Genomic DNA, 21,415 nt, shown 5'->3' with positions numbered 1-21,415 from the left:
GCCATAATACTGATGGTGCTGCTGCAAAGTCATTGTTTTCCAGAAATGACTCCATTTACATGCAGCTTTGGTCTGGTTTGCCTCTGTAATGTAAACATTTCATTTAGATTATGAGAACTTTTATTGGCTGCGAAACAGAGCTAATGTTTATTGCAAATTTAAAACAGATAATAAACAGAGGTTTAGATTGGCAGTTTTGACAGAGCACAATATTGTGTGTGTGTGTGTGTGTGTGTGTGTGCGTGCGTGCGTGCGTGCGTGTGTGTGTGTGTGTGTGTGTGTGCCTACAGTACTCTCTCTCTCTTCACTGTCCTTCAGCAGTTCAACAATCTAATTTGCATACTCATAAATCATTCACATCTGACATCTCTCTCGCTCTCGCGCACACACACATACACCTGTGGGCGTTGTGATAATGAGGTGTTTGAATACCTCTTTCAGCTCAAACAAAAATAGCCCACATTTCCATGGATGGGCTGAATTAATGGGTCAATAAAATGTCGCACTGTGACGTCACGCAGCCCTGTTTGTTTCCTGTTTACTCCCAGTAGCCTGCATCGGTTTTCTTTAACCCTCACCTCGCTTGTTAGCTGAACTTTATTAAAGGTTCTGGCAGTTTAACTGTGACAGCAAACATGCGCTAACTTTAATGAGGGAGTCATTTTAACGAGTATCCTAAGGTTTCCCCAAACCAGGTTTGCCTTCAGAGCTGCTGTCGTTCCTCATGGCGCGCTGGAAGTATTCCTCAGAGATTATGGTCAGTGTTGACATGACAGCAGGATCCCAAACTTGCTCTACCGGATTGAGATCTGGTGACTGTGGAGGAAATTTGTGTACAGTGACCTCATCGTCATGTTCACGAAGCCGGTTTGATTGGAGCTTTGTAACATGGACCGTTATCCTGCTTTGGTTATAAAGGGATGGACATCTTCTCTGTACGCCGCAGCTTCCTGAAGTTAGCGCTCGAGTCAGCTCGCAGTAACACTGGATTGCACAGTATTACAACAAAATTTAACTTGAACATGTTGTTGGATACTTTGGAAGTTTTGTTGCTTCGTTTTAAAATAAATGTCCATAAATTTGAATAATAGCCAGCTGCCTAAAATAAATTTGTCACGAAGCAGCAGCTGAGAGGTTCATTTAGCCGAAATACTTTAATTTAACTGTATTCTTCTGCAATTCTCAACTACAGCAATTAAACATATAATGATGGTTTTGGGGATATGGACTGTGTCTCACTTCAACTGAGTGCTCTAATCTAAAATAAATATAAAACTTGTTGTTTAGATTGCAGAGATCTTGTGATCTTCTTTTCTCTAGAGGATTTTTAAAAGTGTTGCGGGGTTAATATTTTTTGTGACCAATCACTGGAGTGTGATTAGATGCTTCAGGGGCTGATTTGAAATCAAAATAAAGTGCATGAAGTGTTTCCACTCAGCAGTCTCGAGCTGCCTTCGCAGTTCTGATTTCCGCACTTGAAATTTGTTCTCTGTTGTGTTGTTTGTTTGTGTTGTTTCAGCCCGCTTCCATTCAAAGATAATGACAGTGACAAGCAGACAAACAGGCAGGTGGTAGGAATACACTATCCAAGGACGACTGACCAGAGATGTGGGCATCAGAGGTCATAGGTCACTGTCAGGTGTCTAATGCTGGGTTTGTGGGGAAGAGTAAAGAAGAAAATGTTGATGAGTCTTTGCTGTCTTAACCAAATGAGTAGTTGCTACTATTCATGACACACTTCATCAGAGACTGAATTACCAACTTGTGGGTGCATGCCCCTGCCAACCAGTCAAGGTACAGTTTGCACACTGAACACTCATATATGCAGTGAATGCTTGGAGTACTTCTTCAGCAAGGAGACATCTGGTCTATAAATGGAGGCGTGGGTTCAAATCCCACTCCTGACACACCTTTCCCCACACATTGCTCTTTTCTTGGCAGTGAATAGATCTGAAATCTACTTTCAACTGGACAGTTCGCCTCTTTAGATGACATCTGATTACAGTGTTGGAAGTGATTTATTAAGCCTCTGTGCAGTTATAGAGGCGTGGGTTCAAAGTCCAGTCCTGACAAGTTTTGACTTTCATTTAACATGACTTTAAATAATTTCTGTAAATGAAATAATGGCCAGTTAAAAAGTTTCTCTGTCGAACATCACTGAAGCTTTTTTTTTTTTTAAAGAAAGTTAATTTATAGTCTCTCTGTATCAGTTAAGAGACTCACACCTAAACCTGCCTTCTTCCAACAGCCTTCAGGTTAAAAATTAACAGATTTCCAGACACCTTCTTTAACCAGCAGTTCTCCATTAACTCTTTATGCATGATGGGAAAACTTTGAAGGAATTAAATTATTCAACTCCAAGGGTTCTGGATATAAAACATCAACTCCCTTAAGGCATTCACGAGATACTGCATTTGTGAACTTTTGATGGCAATTTCAGGCAGGGTTTAAAAAAATGTGACAGTGTGAAGCTGTTAAACATCTGTGAAATGTCAAGAACTAATATGATCAGCCAAAGGAAGTGGGCCTATAGTCTGAAATCATATGAAACCACACGTTACAAATAACTGCTTTATGTTTAAAACCTTCCAAAATGACAGAATGTGATGTTACTGTTGCTATGACTCTATGTCCAAATCAACTGAGCGTTGTCTTAAACAGACATAAGCTAAAGCTGACCTACATTTGAGGCCTATGTTTTGAAAAGACATTTTAACACCCTCACCTGTAAAATGCTGCCTTCTGTTTTTGAAAGTTTCTGTTAAAGTCTACAGAGGATAATAACAAAAAGTTCCTTTAATGCAACATCGCCTGAAATACTGGACTAAGGGCTAGATGAAGAACTAGACTTACCGCTCTGTGGCAGTATCCTTCAACCTAAAGCTCAAATTCTGGTGTATATACAGGGCTTGACATGACTTTATTAGGTCAAAGAAAACATTTGTGGCAAATCTGAATAAAATTACCCACAAGGTGTTTAAAAGGGAGCTCTGCTCTCAACTGTCAGGATGACTGAGTGGTTTAAGGCGCCAAACTCAAGCATTGATTGTTTCCCAAGCATAAGGGTCTTCTGGTCTCCACATGGAGGTTTGGGGTCAATTCCCACTCTCGACAAAGCAGCTTTTTAAAGGAAGTGATTTTAACCCTGGAAAGCCTGAGAATTAACTTTTAACAGAACTAATTACCTGCTTTAAAGAAACATTGTATCAGGCACTAGAATTACCTCAAACAGAGAGTATGTTTAGTTGCACTTTACATTACCGTCAGTCCATACTTGTGGAAAATATTTAGTGAAAACTACATGAATTAAACAGCTGGGCTCCTGATCTACTTTAGTTAAGTGATAACATATCAACTCTGTTTGCACAGTGCATACTGTGCTGATTGAGTCTGAGAGATGATAAGGCACTATGAGGTCTTTAAGATATGACAAAGGCCTGATTATTTAAGATATTGAATGTGAGGTGAAGGGTTGTAAAGTGTGCCAGAGAATGAATAAATGTGGTCCTACATGTTTGCTTAACCTGCATGCTGAATCGCAGAACCCTGGTAGAATTTGTGCCTTAGAGTTTGCTTGATTTTGTGGAAGCGTTTGGACCCAGAAATTAACAAGTAAATAGTCAAATGATCAAATGTAAAATACATTTACAATCTCCAAGTTGTTCCCAACTTTTAGTGTTGAAAAGTGGCCTTGAAGGAGATATCACCTTCACAAGAATAGACATCTATCCCATTCTTTGTCTTTGGCACAGAGGCATAAAAACTTGGCTACGGAAAATACTCTGAAAATCTCCAAATACAGGAGCATACATCAACTCGGGACCATGAATGTCTGTACAACATTTTTAATAGCTGTTGAAATATTTAAGTCTTTCAAGGTTGCATGATTGGCACTGCTACAAGAGAAAAATTATTAAACAAGGAAAATCCATAGTTTCTATGAAATGTCCATTAAATTCTATATAGATCTGTCTCCATTTTTTCTGATTCATTCTCTGTCCTCTTTGAATTTAATATATATTGTCAAAGTGAATAAATATGTCCTGTACAATCTTTAATGCTGTCTACATTAAAGGCCAAAGGCCAGACTATATTTAGTACCATTATTTTACTCATGATTTAATTGCACTGCAGAGATATACTAAGTGCTATCACTGACTGAAATACGGGGTTTTGCAGAGTTTTCTTATATGAAATGCTCTTGTCTGGTGACTGAGTCAATGAGTCGGAGCATGACCAGAGACAGCAAACAAGCCACAAGGAATAATGTGGCAGGCGGTGCGTATGATTGTGTTTGTCTCTATGTGCTGACCCAAGTCTAAGTAAAGTGTATTGACAAGCTTCAGGGTGTCTGTGAAACACATGAAAGCATGTGTACGCAAGACTGTGTGTCCGTATTTACATGGGCTTTGTTTGAGGAGACAGTGTAAATACACACACACACAGAGCTTGGTTGTCATTCCAACACTACATTTAACAGCTCAGTTAGTCAACCAGTCAGCCCTGCAGCCCAGAAACACTGTTAGCGATGCGTATGATCAGATATTTCAAATGCCAAACTGATAATTGACCAGTCATCTCAATAGTTTGTCAGACAGCTAGTGATTTAGACTGTTATTTATGTCAATGTCAATGATTCCTGCTGAGGCATCAATCATAATTACATCTCCAATGATTCTATAGGTGCGCTGCAAGAACTCACTAAAGTTGTAATTGTTGAGTAATACCGCAGATTATAAGAAAGAATGATAGCTTCAATAGATTCATTCTGATTCTGATAATTTTATTTATCCCCAAGGGGGCAATTGAGAGTGCAGACAGTCTGTTAGGATGGATATACCCACTGTGAAGTTGCACGTTGGTTTTGAAGCCTCAATTCTGGCTACTGCCTTGTTTGTTTTTGGAGCCAGAAGTGACCGTTCAGAAGTGAGGACGCAAACGCAGGACTAGTAGACATGTTTAACCAACAAAAAAACAAACCTTTATTGGCCAACTCAAAGTCTGTGACATATGCCCGAATACATAGGAGAAAATACAACAAATACCTCATATAGGACATCAGAGATGGATCCGGCCCTTCAGTGTCAAGTGCTTGAGAGCTACAACTCTCTCCTGTAGTGAGTATCTGCAGCCATATGTAAAACATGGTGGAGGCTCTGTCATGGTTTGGGACTGCACTGATGGCATTTTGAATGTAGAAAACTCTGTTTCTGCCTCATGTCCTGAATTTCCATGTATGTTTTCAGATGCAGTATGCAGTTTTGTTACACTGCTGCTACACTGTTACACTGTTTATAAATATTTAGCTTGATGTCTTTCTAATTACATCAGGCTGTTCATTTAAGAACTTATGGTCTCATTTACATTAAAAAACAACAAAACATGTTATGCCATAGAGGTTGGCTACCTAATGATCAACAAGTCAGGGTCACATCAGCCCACATGTGACATCTGCACAAAGCCAAGATGGTGACAGTAAAAAAGTTCAACACAAAGCTTTGAAAATGGAACTTCACAAAAACTAATCAGTGGCATTTTTGTCATTTTTATATATTTTTAAACTTTAATAACTGCCGCGATATTAGCTGATATGTATTCACGCTTAGAAAAACAAGATACAGTATCTAGCAAACAGACACAAACTTTGAACTATAAATTATAGCCCTAAACTATACGAGAACTCTACACCCATGACCCTTGACCTTTCCCACATACATACATTCTCACTGGCAGCTTATTCAACTCTACACAAAATAATTCCCACCACTCCAAGTTATCCTAAAGCACTGATGCCTACTGTAACATTCAGGAGACTTATGAAACAGAAGGTTAGGCCTCTGAATGGCCCAATGTCAAGGATTACTTCTTAGACAAATTCTCCAACAACAAAGCCTCCATTGTGGCCCACCAAGCTCTCAAATTAACAGCGGGAGCAACTGCACGCTTAACAGGGCTTGACAGGCAGCACCACCACTCTCCCAGGCTTTGAAGCATCTATAGAAAACAGGGGGAAAAAATCAAATCAGTGTCTCTGAGGAGTCTAAATAGATTATGATAATTATAAATTAACATGTTCATAATATGTTTAAAAAAAAACTTTAATCTAATTATGGATTACATCCCCTTTGGGAGCTTCTGCTTGCTGCCTGGTGGCTTGTTTCTTGATTTCAATACATTTTTTGTGTTGTTCATTATTTCTCATAAATCACACTAAATTTAAAGGAGGGGTTTGGGCTGTCTTTAATGGCCTTCTATTTGTTTTCTATTTATCTGCCTATTTATTTATTTGGGACTGAGTTTACTGCGAAGGTGGCAATTTGGTGAAAATGAAGCATACCTTTTCCGGATGAGATTTTCAAAATAAAACCCCTTTCAGGGAGCTTGTTTTATGGGTTAAAAGAATAAGTAGGTTCTTACCGTTTATTTTAAGCTTGTATTTTCTTCTAATTAGCAGAAAATAATCTCTGTTGAAACACAAATCTTTGTTAAACATTAAGTAATTGACAGGACAATAATTACAATGTACTAAGGTGCCATTAATGTGCATATTTGTACACTTTGTATACCTTTTGCACATTAACGCCCACACGGAGCAGCTGCTGCAGGAAATGATCCATGCTGTTTTAATCACATACACAGGCTCTCTGCTCCTCTGCTGCTTTGTCTGAAGAAAGTTCAGTTAGATATGGAAAGGAAACAGTTGATGTTTTAAGTGTTTAGAGCTCAGAATTAGAATTTGAACAGCCTCAAATACATGCAGAGATGTAGAATTTAGGGAGTTCTTCTTTCTCACTATTGCCAAGTGATCAGCACAGCGGATCAGCACTATATAAAGCACCTGACTGTTGTAATGTAAAGCTGCTTCATAACTAGAATTTACAGTCTTACATGGAGCTCCAGCTTCCTGCTGTCAAATGTGCCCAGATATTTCCTCAAGCTTTCTAGAAATGTTGATTTATTGGTCTTAAAACTTTTCTAATGTCTCACTTGGTTTTTTTGTTTTCAGTGTTTTAGAAGAAAGTCCTGCCATTCCTTTGAGGCAAAAGAAGAAATTTGTTGTCTCCACTTACATGTCACTGTCACGGTAATGTTATTTATATGCACATGACTTTGCAGTCCTTACACACTCTAGACACTGTAATGTAGCACTGAAAGTCACCATAGGTCCTAAACCTCTTACCAACCATTGCATGTCGTTGCCTGCTCAGGTTGGACGGTCTGATATGTTGTTTCGTAAACCCAACCAGCAGCTTTTATTTATTATGTATTTTTGGTCTTATCCCATTTTCTTTGGTTTACTTATAGGACTTATTCCTTCTTTTGGTCCCTAAAGTCTGAACTGAACACAGAATAAAGGAGGTTCGAATTTGTCTGAATAAGGTGCAAAATCAAATACATTTCAGAGAGCTGGTGTCTCTCAAGATTTTATGGTAATTTTATTACCATAAAATCTTGAGGACGAACAATATTTACTATAAATACCTTGGAGTATGCATTGACAATAAACTGGACTGGGCTAAAAACACCACAGCACTTTACAGGAAGGGCCAGAGTCGTCTCTATTTTTTGAGGAGACTGAGGTCCTTCAACATCTGCCAGAAAATGCTCAGGATTTTCTATGAGTCCGTTGTGGCCAGTGCAATCCTCTATGCTGTTGCATGCTGGGGGAGCAGGCTGAGGGTCGCAGATGCCAACAGACTCGATAAACTGATCCGTAAGGCCAGTAATGTTGTGTGAATGGAGCTGGACTCCCTTAAGGTGGTGTCGGAGAGGCGGATGTTGTCCAAGATAAAGACAATATTGGATAACACCTCCCACCCACTCCATGACATGCTGGTCAGTCACAGGAGCACGTTCAGTGAGAGACTGAGATTACCGAAAAGCACCACTGAACGACACAGGAAATCATTCCTGTCTGTGGCCATCTCCCTGTACAACTCATCCACTTAACACACTGTTTACTGCAACAGCTGCACCCTTTTTGCACATGTTCTTCCTTTTTCAGCTATTTATTAATAAGTGACTTTTATGTATATATATGTATGTACATATTGTGCTATTCTTACTTAGTGTATTGTCTGTCTTTGTTACTGTTTGTTTATACTGGAGCACTGTAACCAAAATTTCCCCTAGGGATCAATAAAGTATTCTGATGATTATTAAGTGACCAGATATTTTCCCTCATTGTTACTGCCCTTGTTACTGTGATGTAAGTTTCCTCAGCTTTGAAGCTTGTTTTTCACACTTGTTTTTGTGCACTTGACTCATCTCCAATCTATCCTGACCAAGGAAACTCTTGCACATAAGATTTTTGAGGTTAAGGCTTCTATAAGCTTTTATTTTGAAAGGAAGCTGTGCATGCTTTTTGTGTTTGGTGCTGCAAACCTGACGGAGTATATACGCCAACAGGCATTGGGGGTTAGTGTTAGGAGGAGGAGGAGGAGAAGGGAAAGCCTTCACCCTGATATTCCTCAGTTTTGTTGCATCTCGCGCCGTTTCCAGCGGAGCTCGTGGCAGTAGATCCTGCCGGATGTGTGCAGCTCGCGTCGGCTCTGGATAGGGAAAGCACGCGTCCTTCCTTTAAAAGCTGGAAGTATACGTGTGTGAGCGTGCGCGCGTGTCTGAGTGCGTGTTGGCTTAGTCGTGAATCACACCTGAGCCGGGCGTGCAGTTCCTGGGCGTGTAAAGCACCAAGAAGCAGCGTGTCCACTTGTTTGCCGTGGGAATGTTGTTAAACTAAACTTCCCCGCAGCGGCTCCAGCAGACGTGCGCTGCGCTCCGGTCCGGTCGGCACTCTTTTCCTCCCTCTTCCCAACACCAGGATGTAATTTGGGGAACTTTTTGAAGGACCGGGGACACGCAGGACTAGTTTTATCAGCTAACTTTTGATTTCATTGGGGAATATTGTCAGCAGTGTGTCGCAGAGGGACGCCGGCGGCGGATCCAGAGGTACGTAGAGCGGCGTTTTGGCTGCCTGCTTGTTACTTTTTAACCGCACCTTTAATGAATACTTAACGCAGAAACAAAACTATTGTTCGTCCTCAAGCGCAGTCTCCCAAAGCCTCTCACAGCAGAAAATCCTTTAAAGAGGATTTTAAAGATCTCCAGAGCACTCGTGATTCCTCATCAACGCGTGAATTTCCCTCGATGCCTTGTTTTGAGAAGGCTACACCAAACTCCGCTTACAAAATTTCAGCTTTAAAAATAAACATTGATGGTTAGCGATTTGAACGATCACCCTTGTGATTAAGTGGTGCTTTACACTTAGCATGAAGATAGTTGATATTCAGCATTCAAGCCATATTCCAATCACTGCGTTTTCTTTAGAAAAAAACAACTTGTGGACTTGTGGCCATGATTTCATCCGTGTAAAACTTAAAGTTGTCAAAGTTTTAAAAGTGTCCAGCCGACATGGAGTCTCGGCTGTAATGATTGCCTGCAGGATGTAAGAGTCTTGCATACTGCAGATGGGTTAGGATACATTTATTTTAAAGGTTCCTAAACGAAGTCTGGCATATGGGAGACAGCGGAATGTGCTGGGACCCATCAATACTCAGAACATCTGGAGCCTCAGCCAGTGGGCTGATCCTGTTGAGTCGGTGACAATAATGTATTCCAGACCGACTTCCTCCAGTGTCAACTCCACATATTGGAATTTACAACAGCTGTAGGAACCCATTATCTTTTATTGATTCTGCCCATTAATTCCATACCAATCTCAAGGAGAGGGCCTTTATAAAAGACTCTGAGCTGTAACTCAACATCAGTTAGATATCCCTAATATTGCAGTTCATGTAATGTGGTAGAAGCAGATGTTTTTTGAAGGCAGTATTGATCATAAGTGCCTAAACCATTACAACAGCAGCCAGATAATGGTTGTACTTAGTCAAATCTTTGGCTCCAAAGGTCATTAAAACACATTGGCCCCCATCTCATGCGAGGAACTATGAATCTTGGAAAGTGTGCTGCTGGCCATCTGCTTCAGAGAACTGCTGTACATGATGGGGAGGTAATTGCCCATGGTGTGAGTTAATGGATTAGAATAGCCTCCACACTGCACCTTAGGCTCTGGAGCCATAAAACTATTATAGCTGCAGCGACACAGCTCTGTTTAGATTCAGGTTGTTTGATGTTATTAGGGCTAACAGGACACTCCAATCAGCCGAGCGTGCAGTTTCAAGGCTGCTTGAGCAGTTCATTGTCATGTTTGAGCTACTGCAGCCACTGGTGGGAAGTTTGAACGAGCGGGAGTCGATCAGATGTGTCCAGAAACTTTATAACTCATACGTTTTTTTTTTCTTCTTTTTTTTAACATGAAATTTGCAGCCAATTACCGGGTTGTGCTTACTGTGTCAGAATGAGTGATGGAAATGTCTCCTAACAGTCGTTGCTGGCGCTTGTTCAAGCAATGTTCTCAATGAAATAGCATCTCTAATGTGTTCTTAAAGCAATCGATGGTTCAAAAGCACCGTGTTAGTCCGAATAAGCTCTTCAGTAAATCCCTTTTTTCAAATGTTTTCCTAGAAGCCAGACTATTTAATAGGCAGTTGTAACTCGTCTGCACACAACGCTACGGACAGCACAACACAAACACTGTCTTCTGTTTAGTGAAGTGACTCGTCAGCTGAGCTTTACATTGAAATAGCCTTAGATGGAGACAGTGCAGGTAAAGGGAATTTCACTGGCTGCTCACTGGGTTGATTCAGCAGGACGGCTGACTTTCAGTTCGGTGACGTAGAAATGGAGAACCAAGAGAAAGGAAAATAAAAGGGCAATACCTCCTTTTTTCATTTATTACTATGACATTTAACATTTTGGAAGGTCAGCAGGTTAACTGTGTGTTTTTGGGTAACTTCTAGAGACATTTTGCATTTGGCGACAGAGCTTTTGGATCCTTGAGATTACCTTTCTCTTTTCTATTTGCTTAAAGAGGCTTTATCCTGGTCTGAAGGCTCGGCCAAATCAGAACTGGCAGTAAGTAATATACACTATTTGTACAGTTACAAAAAACCCCAAAAAACCCAGATGAAACAGGAAATGATGTGGGCTGCGCTGATGGTTTAAGTTGTTAAATTTGGCACCCTTCGCCTTTTGCTGGTTTTAAAGAACAACACAATTTAAAGGAGTAGTTTGATGTGTTTGGGAAGTGCACTTATGCACCTTTTAGCCACATGCTTAGTTTGTAATTGTGATATTACTGCGCGGTTAGCTCAGAGTGGAAATGTGTGGGAGATGGCTACACTCTCGGTAAAAAAACCAAAGTACACCCTCAGCCCTTGTATAGGAATTAATGAGGTAAATGGCAACCAGTTGCTGCTAATCATGATTAACTTAACATCAATTAGTCTGGCCAACTCTATAAAAGTGGAAGCTTTGGTAACTTCCTGGTCTGGAGCATTCAGGTTTGTCAAGGTCAGATTGCAATGTTGACAGAAATTGCAAAATACCCAAGAGCTCCGAGTCAGAATACACAGCCCTCAGTTAGCATTTTAAATGTTGAATTTTATGACAGTTAGAAAAAGACTGAACAAGTATGGCTTGTTTGGAAAGGAAAAGGAACATGGCAGCGCACCTTAGGTTTGCAAAATTGCATCTGAACCAACTACAAAACTTCTGGAACAAGGTTCTTTGGACAGATGAGACCACAGTGGCGATATTTGGACATAATGCACAACACCACATACCAACTGTCAAGCATGGAGGTGGAGGGGTGATGATTTGGGTTCCCTGTAGTCACAGAGTCAACCATGAACTCCTCACTATACAAAAGTATAGTGTTTACTAAGTATTCTGGTGTCAAAAGTGAGGCCATCTGTCCAGAGCTAAACTTGGGCCAAACTGGGTCGTGCAACAGGAAAATGATCCCCAAGCACAGCAGCAAATCTAAAACGGTCCATAATTCAACCTGATTGAAATGCTGTGGATAATACTTCAGAGCTGTGTGTAACTGAATGCCTGCAAATCTCAATGAATTAAAGCAATTTTGTAAGATAGGATGAGCTACAATTCCTCACAAAATAAAGCTATCATGTTATTGTCAAATTAATCATGTGGTGTGTTTGGTTTTTCACAGGACTGTCTCTAGACCTTGTCTAAAATGAAACAAAATGTACCTCAAACACTCACTAATTCATAAACTGTTCATTTCAAATTATTTATTACATTGACAATATCCCTTTTTTTGTTACAGATCATTCACTATGTCTACAAATGGCATTTACAAAGTCTCTCGGAGACAGGTAGTCTGAAAGTGAGGAATCAAGTATAGCTAATTAACTGCTTTATACCATCCAGATTCACTTAACCTTGATGTTTGGATTCAAACAAAAGAGTAAGGTTTCTACACAATAAACTACGGTAGCAAGCTAGCTTGCTCGGGCAGTTTCCCAACTCCTCATTCAATTATTGGTTGATTTAACATCTTATGGAAAATGCCAGAGCTGACTAAACAAGCTATGACATGGAACAAAGGAAAAAGATGAATTATCATTGATAGCTACTGGTATTTTTCCAGTGTGGTGATATCTATTATGTAAGTTTGATGCCGTTAGCCATTTCCAGGCCCAAACACTTTTTCACTTAACAAACCAAACAAACACTGACGTGGTGCAGAAAATTAAAGACTCCAAATTCTTTCAGTGACAGAAATGATTAATATGAATGCCCTACAAGATATTTAAATTAATACTCATGAAAAAGGGGATTTCTAAGGTTTAGAGGAGTTGGCAGTAATAAAAAAAGCTTGCTACTAGACATCTCAAAGTAATTTAAGAAAAAATATAAAAATGTACAGCACTGCTATAAGTTTGGATTTAAACTAGGTTGGAAAACTTTGAAGAAGTTGACAAAAGGACGTGTTACCTGCTTACTAAGTTCAGGCTATGGCTATGGTTAGGCTAATAAACGCACATTAGCAGAGGGAAGATAAAGGATGGGAGTTAAACTGTTCTCCTGAAAAGTCCATGTTGTGGTCCGTGATGTTCAAAGAGACTCTGAAAACAAAAGCTCCGCCAAAGCAATATCTGTGATGAACCCATCCACAGCAGTCACTGAAACCATGAACTGTAGTACATACTCTGAGTTTTTAAAAACCTAAGGACGTGCCGCGTATGAATGGTGCTAATAAAAAGCTGGCGATGCTGCAAATGGTGACTGAGTAGTTTTAAGGGGCTTCTTTTCAGTAAAAAGAGACAGAGTATTGCAGCATGTTTTTTAAAAAGAGAAGAGGCTCATCCAAAGCAGCAACAGATGTTTGGGCCCAGAAACAGGATCATTAGGTCTCCACTTAACAAGCCACTTTGAGATGTTCTTCCAGCTTGGCTTCTTCTTTACTTTTTTTTTTCATATCCTGAACCTGCTGCTGCTCTCACCTCTGCTAAGAGTTTGATTTTTTGTCTCTCATGTGTTTGTGTATTAAAAAGAGCAGCTCTGGCCCCACCCTGCACTGTGTAACCAACTGAACAAGTAGTGTGTTTTTATGTTTGTAAAGCTCTCATCCATCAGAAGCGTAGTCAGTCTGAGGGCTTAGCTATACATTAGCGTCACCTTTGCACTTCCACCGCTTGACTGTAAGAAACCTGTTTAAGTGGAATGCAATTTGGTGGTTGAGTAACAGCACCACAGTCAATGCTCTGCTTAAACAGGAAGTTATGCTACTGCTTATATACAGTACACAATGAGAGTAGGCTGTACTTGGATCTCTGTGCTAGATTGAAGCGCAAGCCGATAGTGTTGGTGTGTTTAATTTCTACTTCTGCTTTCAAAATAAAAGTGATGATTATTAGCAAGCTGTGGTTTAAAAAAAAATAGAAGAATTTGTTCTACAAACATAAAAAAACAATTATTTAATCGAGAGGAAGAATTTACAACAATACAGCACTACAATGAAATACACAGCTACTCTGTAAAAGTAATTATTATGTAAAATAATCACTTTTGAAGCACTAAATTGTTAAGTCCCCAATTTCTTATGATTTATAAGTATGGTATGGAAAAAGGAAAAAAAAAAGGTGGTTTCCTGGTACAACCTTTGCATGAGTCACAGGCTGTCGCATTTTGCACAAGCCTGTGTAATTTAATTAGCAGCAGTGCATCGTACTCCATAGGCTGTTTTATGATTTGTGGTTAAAATCAAAGTAAGAATTTGGACAGTTTAAGCGTTAGACCAACACAGGACACTCGAGGAGGTTTAAAGTACAACTTTCCATTAGTAGTATCTACGTATATATACAGTGTGTTATATTTAAACGGTAAAGTACTTACAGTAACTGCACCTGTGACCTTGCCACTGTCTGCTAAGCTGTGATGCTACTCTGCTGCATGTGCTGCACACAGTCCTGGGAGTACAGGAAATAATCATTTTTCGTGTTTGTGATGAATATTGGTCTGCCAGTTTGTTAATTAAGCTCTATGAAACGCCTCCAAATTGAACGCAAGTACTGTGTATGAGCAATTTTAAGCAATTATTGAATACAGGACAACTTATTGCTTCTGAAAATGTGCATTGACTGACATATCACCCATCAGTGTTCAACAGTGTGTAGCTTGGCCACTTGTCTACTTTTAGTGGCCACCAAAAAGGTCAATTTAATTACATCATGTACTGCTAGCTTAATCTTCAAGAACATATTCTTGTTGTAAATCTGTATCAGAAAAGATAATTGGTAAGTAAAGCTTTAAAATTAATAGTAAATCCTGTGCACCTCTGTAGACTCACCGCTGCAGGTATCACTGCTTGAAAGAGAGAGGTTGTTGTGAGCCTGCAGCAAGGTTTACAAGAAATCTGCCAAATGTGAACAACCAGCAGTTTAATCTGCATGCAGGCAGCTTTCATTTGAGCTTCTTCTTAATGAGGTCGGTGGATGCGGCAGCTTAAAAGATAGTTTTTTCATTTTTAAAATCTTCCAAAAAGGTGATTTATTGGTATTTTATTGTAAAAACACTGACTGAAGAAACAATGAGTAATTAATAATTTCACACAGTTTGCTTCAGAGCTGAATCGATTGATGGAGGCAAGCTGGTTAATCAATCCTTTATATTGAACCCTGGATGTTTGTATAGATTTTTATTTTTTTTATTAATAAATCAATCAATAAATCTCCTGATTATTATAACCATACTGTCCAAAAACACCCTGATGTGATAATCTAAATGTAACTAATATGCAGTGAAAAGTGTGTTAAAGTTTAGCTTTGCGAAGAGCGACTGTTGGTTGAAATTACTTTTTAAATCCAGGCGAACATCCTGTTTCAGGTTTGCTCTGGGTTCTTACAGCCGTGTGTGGAACACACTGTTTCTGTAGTTGCAGAAAATGGCAGAGGCTGGTTTTAATCTGTATTTATAAGCTGTGAAATTGAACAAAATGTTGGAGATCAAACTGTCTCTAACAGATGGATGCAGTGATTCCTGTGCTGATTGTCTGCTGGGCGCTGCGCGGACGTTCTGCAGCATGTGTTGAGTGATTCTGCGAATAGAAACTTGTAGTATTTGTTGGCTTCTTGTTCAACGTCTTTTTCATATTCGCGTAAAACTTTCTGAAAGCTTTCTAGACATCTTCAGTTTTGGGTTTTTTCTTTTTTAATGCATTTTCTAGCCTGTCAGCCTGTCCGTGGTTGTTTTCAGCGCTGAGCGGCAGTAGCTGCTGTTGAAACACAAAAAAGTGTCTCCGCTCTCTTTAAATTCAAAGCATGGACCAAAATTATGTTTCACAACTTGGCAGAGAGAGCAACGGAAGACTGAGACATGCTTTCTCTGTGCTGCAGTCATTTATCACAGGGAGAGAGTGGCAAAGGTCAGAGGCCAGACAGCATTCACATACTTTTTAGCAATGTACGTGTGTGTGTGTGTGTGTTTGTTGTGTAAACCCTTGGCAGAAGATATTGTTTTCCAATTCCTGATCAGTTGTTGTTGTTTAGCAGTTAATGGCTCCTAGATAAAGAAACATAGTTTATATAACAGCTTTCAGATGGCGAGATGAGCGCTGGGCACGGAGATCCTTTCAAAAAATATTTGGAGAAATAAGACAGGACAGTATGGGCGCAAGGCTAGACCAAAACTTTCATATTTCACGCTGTTTTTATTCCATCATGTTGAGATCTGCCTGTTATGATGTCATTGTGATGTCATAGGGTGTCATATTTAAAAATAAATGTTTTTTTTGTAAAGCTCTCCTTACGCCCTTTCGCATGATATATTACTTGATATTGTTTCTTTAAAAAACATTTTTAAGGTCACCTTTGACCTTGGGCGCTAACAGTGGAGGTCACAGTCAAATTTGTAGCCAACCTAAGCACGCATGTGCCCCGGAGCCTAGCAGATTGTTGTTGAGTTTGAATATTTGCCGTAAAGGTTTTACAATAACAGCATTAGAAATGGGAATAAAGACAACAAAGATGAAAAATCAGATAAAAAATAACCCAAAACATGGACAAACTAACACACCTCCCCCTCCCACTTGCACTAACAGCAGGTCAAGTTGACATTCAGCCCTCCTCTGATTGGTTAGTCGAGGCTAAGCAAGTGTATGTGTGTGTGCATAACTTCACTGGAAGTAAACCTGTTGGATGACTCATGGTAATAGGTAATAGTTTCAGCTTTGTTGTTCTGCTAGACTTTTCTTTGTTCACTTGTCTAGTATGTTGCTTTTGGCCTTTGATCACCTCACAACATCGTCCTTCCTGGTATGTCATGGGTTGAACTCGACTTGTGCCATTCTATGAAATATTTTAAAAAGTTCCTTATTTTAAAACAATGAAATGAAATGTAGCTGCAGATCTGCAACCAGTCCTGTTTCTGTGCAGTAACGTAGCCTTCTGTCTCTAAAGTTTCTGAAATGTTACTAAACACTTAGAAATGCTTGTGAGGTTTCAGACAGTGGAAGGTAATGCATTCAAACCGCATGCTTTATTAGAGCAGTCTATACTCAGAAATGAGGATTCTTCTTGTATTTATTTAGAGATGAACAGGAAGTGTTAGGGATTTAAAAAAAAAAAAAAAATAGAGGTGGAATGAGGGTCCAGGCCGTCAGCCAGTGGGTTGCTCAGCGTTTAATTAGTTGCAGTTCTAGCAAGGATGTTTATTCCAATAATATTAACATGACAAAAGGGTTAGACTTGGAAAAAGGTGGAATTAATTCACTTGGGCTCAATAATTTTCAGTAAGCATTAAAAATAATCAGTGAATCACTTTGTGTTCTGGAAAATGCTTTTTTCCCCACACATTTTTTCTGACACTTATTAGTCGCTAAGAATCAAATGATTAATCAATCAGTCAATGATTAATCAATGAGCCAAGTGCCACACATTGTATTTCCTCCAATACAATGTGGGGGAACTTGGGGCGGGCTCCAAAAGTGAGTCTGTCCCCATAGCCTGCTATGTTAAAATGTCCAGCAGAAATAAACATGTTTACAACCCACTACAAAAAAAAAGTTTCGATCTCTTTAGCTAATTTAACAAGTGAGCGAGAGATGCATGGGCAGTAAATCTTTTACAGCTCAGACATTTAAACTCTAACATTTGAAGTTGTGCCTTATTAGAGTTGTGAATGTTGACTATGCATTATTGCCTGTATGCTGGGAGTTGAGCTGGGCCTGTCCTGTGTTTGTGGGGTTTGGTGCCTTTTGAAGCATTTTTGATGCATTTATCTGACACGCTGCATGCATCTTGTTAATGAGGCTTGCTAGTGTCAGCTGATGAATAGAACTCCATCCAAATATGGCCTGTTTACACAAAACCAAGATAATGATGTTCATGGTGCTAAATTTGACGCTTGGGAACAGGAGGTCTCAAACCGGCGGGTGATGTCACAGTGACCATCTTTTGCTTTCAGTCTGTGCTTACTGGTGAAAAGTCTTTCTTGACTTTTTTTCCGGTGTTTCTGATCCTCCACTCGGAGACTACACTTTATTTAAAACGTATAGCTGTTTTCATGCGGAGCCTCTTAAAGCGATCATCCATGAGATTCCTCGTCTTATTTCCAACCGCCTGCACCACCCGCACCACCAGCACTATGCCGACACCTTTGATATATGCTCATCGCTGCTCCGTTTGTCTCACACTTCCTTTACATTATAATGAGCGCGCTCAGTCATGCAGCCTGTTGGTAATAAACAACAGCAAACTGTAGCAGGCTTAAAGATAAAGAGCTGCGTGCTCTCTGTTCGTCTTTCCCTCTTTTCATCTCTGAATATTTTTTAGTCTTGTCAGTGTATTTAAGAAATCCTTCTGCTTCCAGAAACATCAAAAAGTTGACTTTTTTTTGCTCTGAGGCAGGTTTTCTATGAGGGATGCAGCCGTCTGTTGCTAGGTGTTCACAATAGGAAAAAGGTAGAGCCTCTCATCATAATTCAGCAGTTGTGAAACAGACATTTATTTATTTATGTGAATGTGAGTTTATATCGTGCTTTGAGCATGTGCATCTCTGATAAAATAATGAGTCTGTAAATGGATAACTTCCCGGTCTTCAGTTCCTTTCATGTCCTCTTATGGTTTTAGAAGCACTTCTAAGCAGAATCATTTTTGATTTCTGTAAACACCTCTACCAGGCAGGTGTGGGGAAAACGGGCCTAAATTGATTCGATCGCAGAAAATGATGCTAAATGATCAACTTTCTAACTGCGGAGCGGTTGTTCTGAGTGCATTTTAAGCCCTGAAATGCTCTCGTGGAGGCTAAAACAAGCCTGCCTCTTGGATTGTGTGTCTGGAGCCACTGATTGTGGCTGGCGTGCATGCGGACGTGCTTTGCTGTGTTTTGTTTGTCCAGCTGTTAATGTGCCGGTCTCATTATGCTGCTGTTGTCAGGGAGCCTCCGAGTGGAGAGCGGTGATTTAAGAAGCCAGCCTGACTGATTACCGACCTGCGCTCTAGTCCTCTTGTTCTCTGTGGCCGTGCATGTGTAAATGTTTAAAGCGTTTACACATGCACGACTTGTACAGGTCAGCTCGTGCTGCAGATTAAAGCCATTAGCAGTATAAGACTCATTTAAAAATAAATGAATAAATAAAGCACCGCTATATGATGACAGTCTAGAAACGATAACCGCCACTAGCTGCCATCCTTTGATTCCAGTGCATGCAGTGGCTGTTCAGCAAGGGTCATTGTCATTGCTTCAATGCTAGTGCAGTTTGCAGCTCACTGAACTGTGCTCAAACATGCACTGTCAAAACTATCAGTATTAGTATCTGCAGTACTGGCCCTGTATTTACTTGGTACTGGATCGATACCAAAACTCGCAGTATTGCACAGCACTAGTATTTAGCCTGCTTAACCTTGATGCTTTTTGCGAGCCAGTTTGCTTATTGGCATTTGGTTTTCTATAAGTTGCTCTTCCATATCTTCTTCTGAAGTTTTGGTTTTCCATCATTGAAAATTCAACATTTTATTGATGACATTATGGTTTAGAAGCTGGAGACCACTGATGAGCTGGTCGGCTGTTTGATTTGAAATTATTCTTCCACGTCTTTGGCGTCAAAACATAATACTGGTCTGCATTTCTGCAGATAATCACACTGGACGGGTATGGTTGCCTTCAGGTCATTTGCATTAACTATCTTATGTACCACTATCATATTGTGCTGGTACATGGGTGCTAACTTCAGAACCACAGTAAGTGCTGACATCGTGTTTCTCAAGGTTCAGTTCACATTGAATGGCGTCTGCCTTTTAGAAGCGAAACATGACAGCCTCTCAAAAGAATACAAGAGAACCGAGCGTGTGTTAATTGAATGTCTTGAACTGTACATGAACCCTTGCTGCCCCCAGTGCCAGCTCGTGCTACGAACGGGTGTGAACTGCAAAGTGGAGCTGCAGCAAACAATTACTGTGTCGCTCAATCATTTTGACAGTTCCTCCAGTGATAAATTCATTTGTGAGCTCAAGAGGAAACGTGTCAAACTAAGTTTCATCTGAAGCATTGTTGATCCTCAACGGAAGACAGAAGTCTGTTTCTATGCTCATCCTGCCAGGTGAGGAAAATGGGTTTTATTGATGCTTGGCTTGACAAGTTTAAATTAGTGTTACATATGAGGTTTGCAGTCATCTTCATCTTTTTGTTTTCGCTGGTTTAGCTGTCTGACAATTTTATGGTAATTAAGATTTGAACTCTACAAATGGCCCTCTAATAATCTGTGTGTTGAGTGAGTGAAGAGCTGTATACAGAAACAATGACAGTCTCTCTGTTGCATTGAGTTATATAGCACCAAATCACAACAACAGTCGCTTCAAGGTGTTTTATAAAGTAAAGGAGAGATCCTACAATAACAGAGACAAATTCCAACAATTTAATGAGCCCCTGTGAATAAGCACTTGGCAACGGCGAGAAAGAAAAACTCCTTTTAACAGGAAGAAAGGGAGGTGAGGGGAGGAAGACGGGACGAAGACACATTATGGAAGAGAGGCAAAGAATAATAATAACTTATGATTAGATGCAGAGTGGTGTCCAAACACAGGGTAGAAGAAGCACCAAGGGAATGCCCCGGCAGCCTAGACTTATTGCAGTGTAACCAAGGGAGGATTCAGGGTCACCTGATCCAGGCATAACTAACGGCTTTATCAAAAAGGAAAGTTTTAAGTCTAAACTTAAAAGTAGAGAGTGTGACCTTATAATAATGAATGAACTGTTATGAGTAGTGAGTATATCTTTGTAGAAAGCTAGAAACCTGTTTTATTTTTGTGTTCTGGTTATGATGGCATACATTCTCCTCGTTTTTGTTCACGTAGAAGCTTAAAGATGTTCTTCATCGATTGCTTTTATTAGCTGTCTTTCTGCTCACCTCTTCACAGGAAGTCTTATCAAAGCTTCCTTTTGCCCAGTGTTTATCTGAACGATCCCACTGTCTGACCATGTTACTGCTCTATAGCTATGCTTTAGTTGGACTGACAGTCGCCGGTAAAAGTATTTCAAACGTCTGTGTTTGTGGACACTTAGCGACGATGAGACTTGATTTATCTGAGTGTTTCTCAAGGAAATTTCAATACTGCAAAGCACGTACACATTCCAGGCAATTTCTCGTGGAGAAGAAACCCAAATGGCACAAGGGGAGCTTTGTGTACGACACACACATTTGGCAAATTGTTCCCGTTGTTTCTCCATTCTGTCCTCCACATTACAAAAACCCAGGAAGGGGGAGCCCCGAGAGAGCGAGGGAGGGAGATGGAGAGGGAAAATGGATCCCATCAAGTCAGATCGCATTGTCTCGTTGATTGAACAATTTGTAAGTCTGTTTTGTCAGCATCGCGCTTTTGCAGAACTCCCAGGAGTGCCGTGCACGAAGGCCGCTGCACCATCGGGCGCCATTTATTTCACCCCAGCTGCCCTTTAACTTCATCATCATGACTGCTTACACGTACACACATACTCTGTATCTCTGTCTCACACACGGCAGTTTATGATGATAGATATTTGCCTGCGGAATGAA

The 21,415-nt window shown here is 40.1% G+C and overlaps 1 protein-coding gene across 1 annotated transcript in view; it reads left to right on the top strand.

Moving 5' to 3' along the window:
* Positions 1-8,422: 8,422 nt before the first annotated feature.
* plxnb2a.1 (plexin b2a, tandem duplicate 1) overlaps positions 8,423-21,415 on the top strand; it is a 224,714-nt gene continuing 211,721 nt past the window's right edge. Inside the window, exon 1 of the mRNA XM_003448113.5 lies at positions 8,423-8,949. The gene's annotated coding sequence lies outside the window, so the exon portion shown is untranslated. The remainder of the gene's footprint in view (positions 8,950-21,415) is intronic.

Source organism: Oreochromis niloticus, linkage group LG17 (assembly GCF_001858045.2).
Source record: "Oreochromis niloticus isolate F11D_XX linkage group LG17, O_niloticus_UMD_NMBU, whole genome shotgun sequence".
In the NCBI taxonomy this organism is placed as follows: Eukaryota; Metazoa; Chordata; class Actinopteri; order Cichliformes; family Cichlidae; genus Oreochromis; species Oreochromis niloticus.
This window is presented reverse-complemented; position numbering and strand designations above follow the sequence as displayed.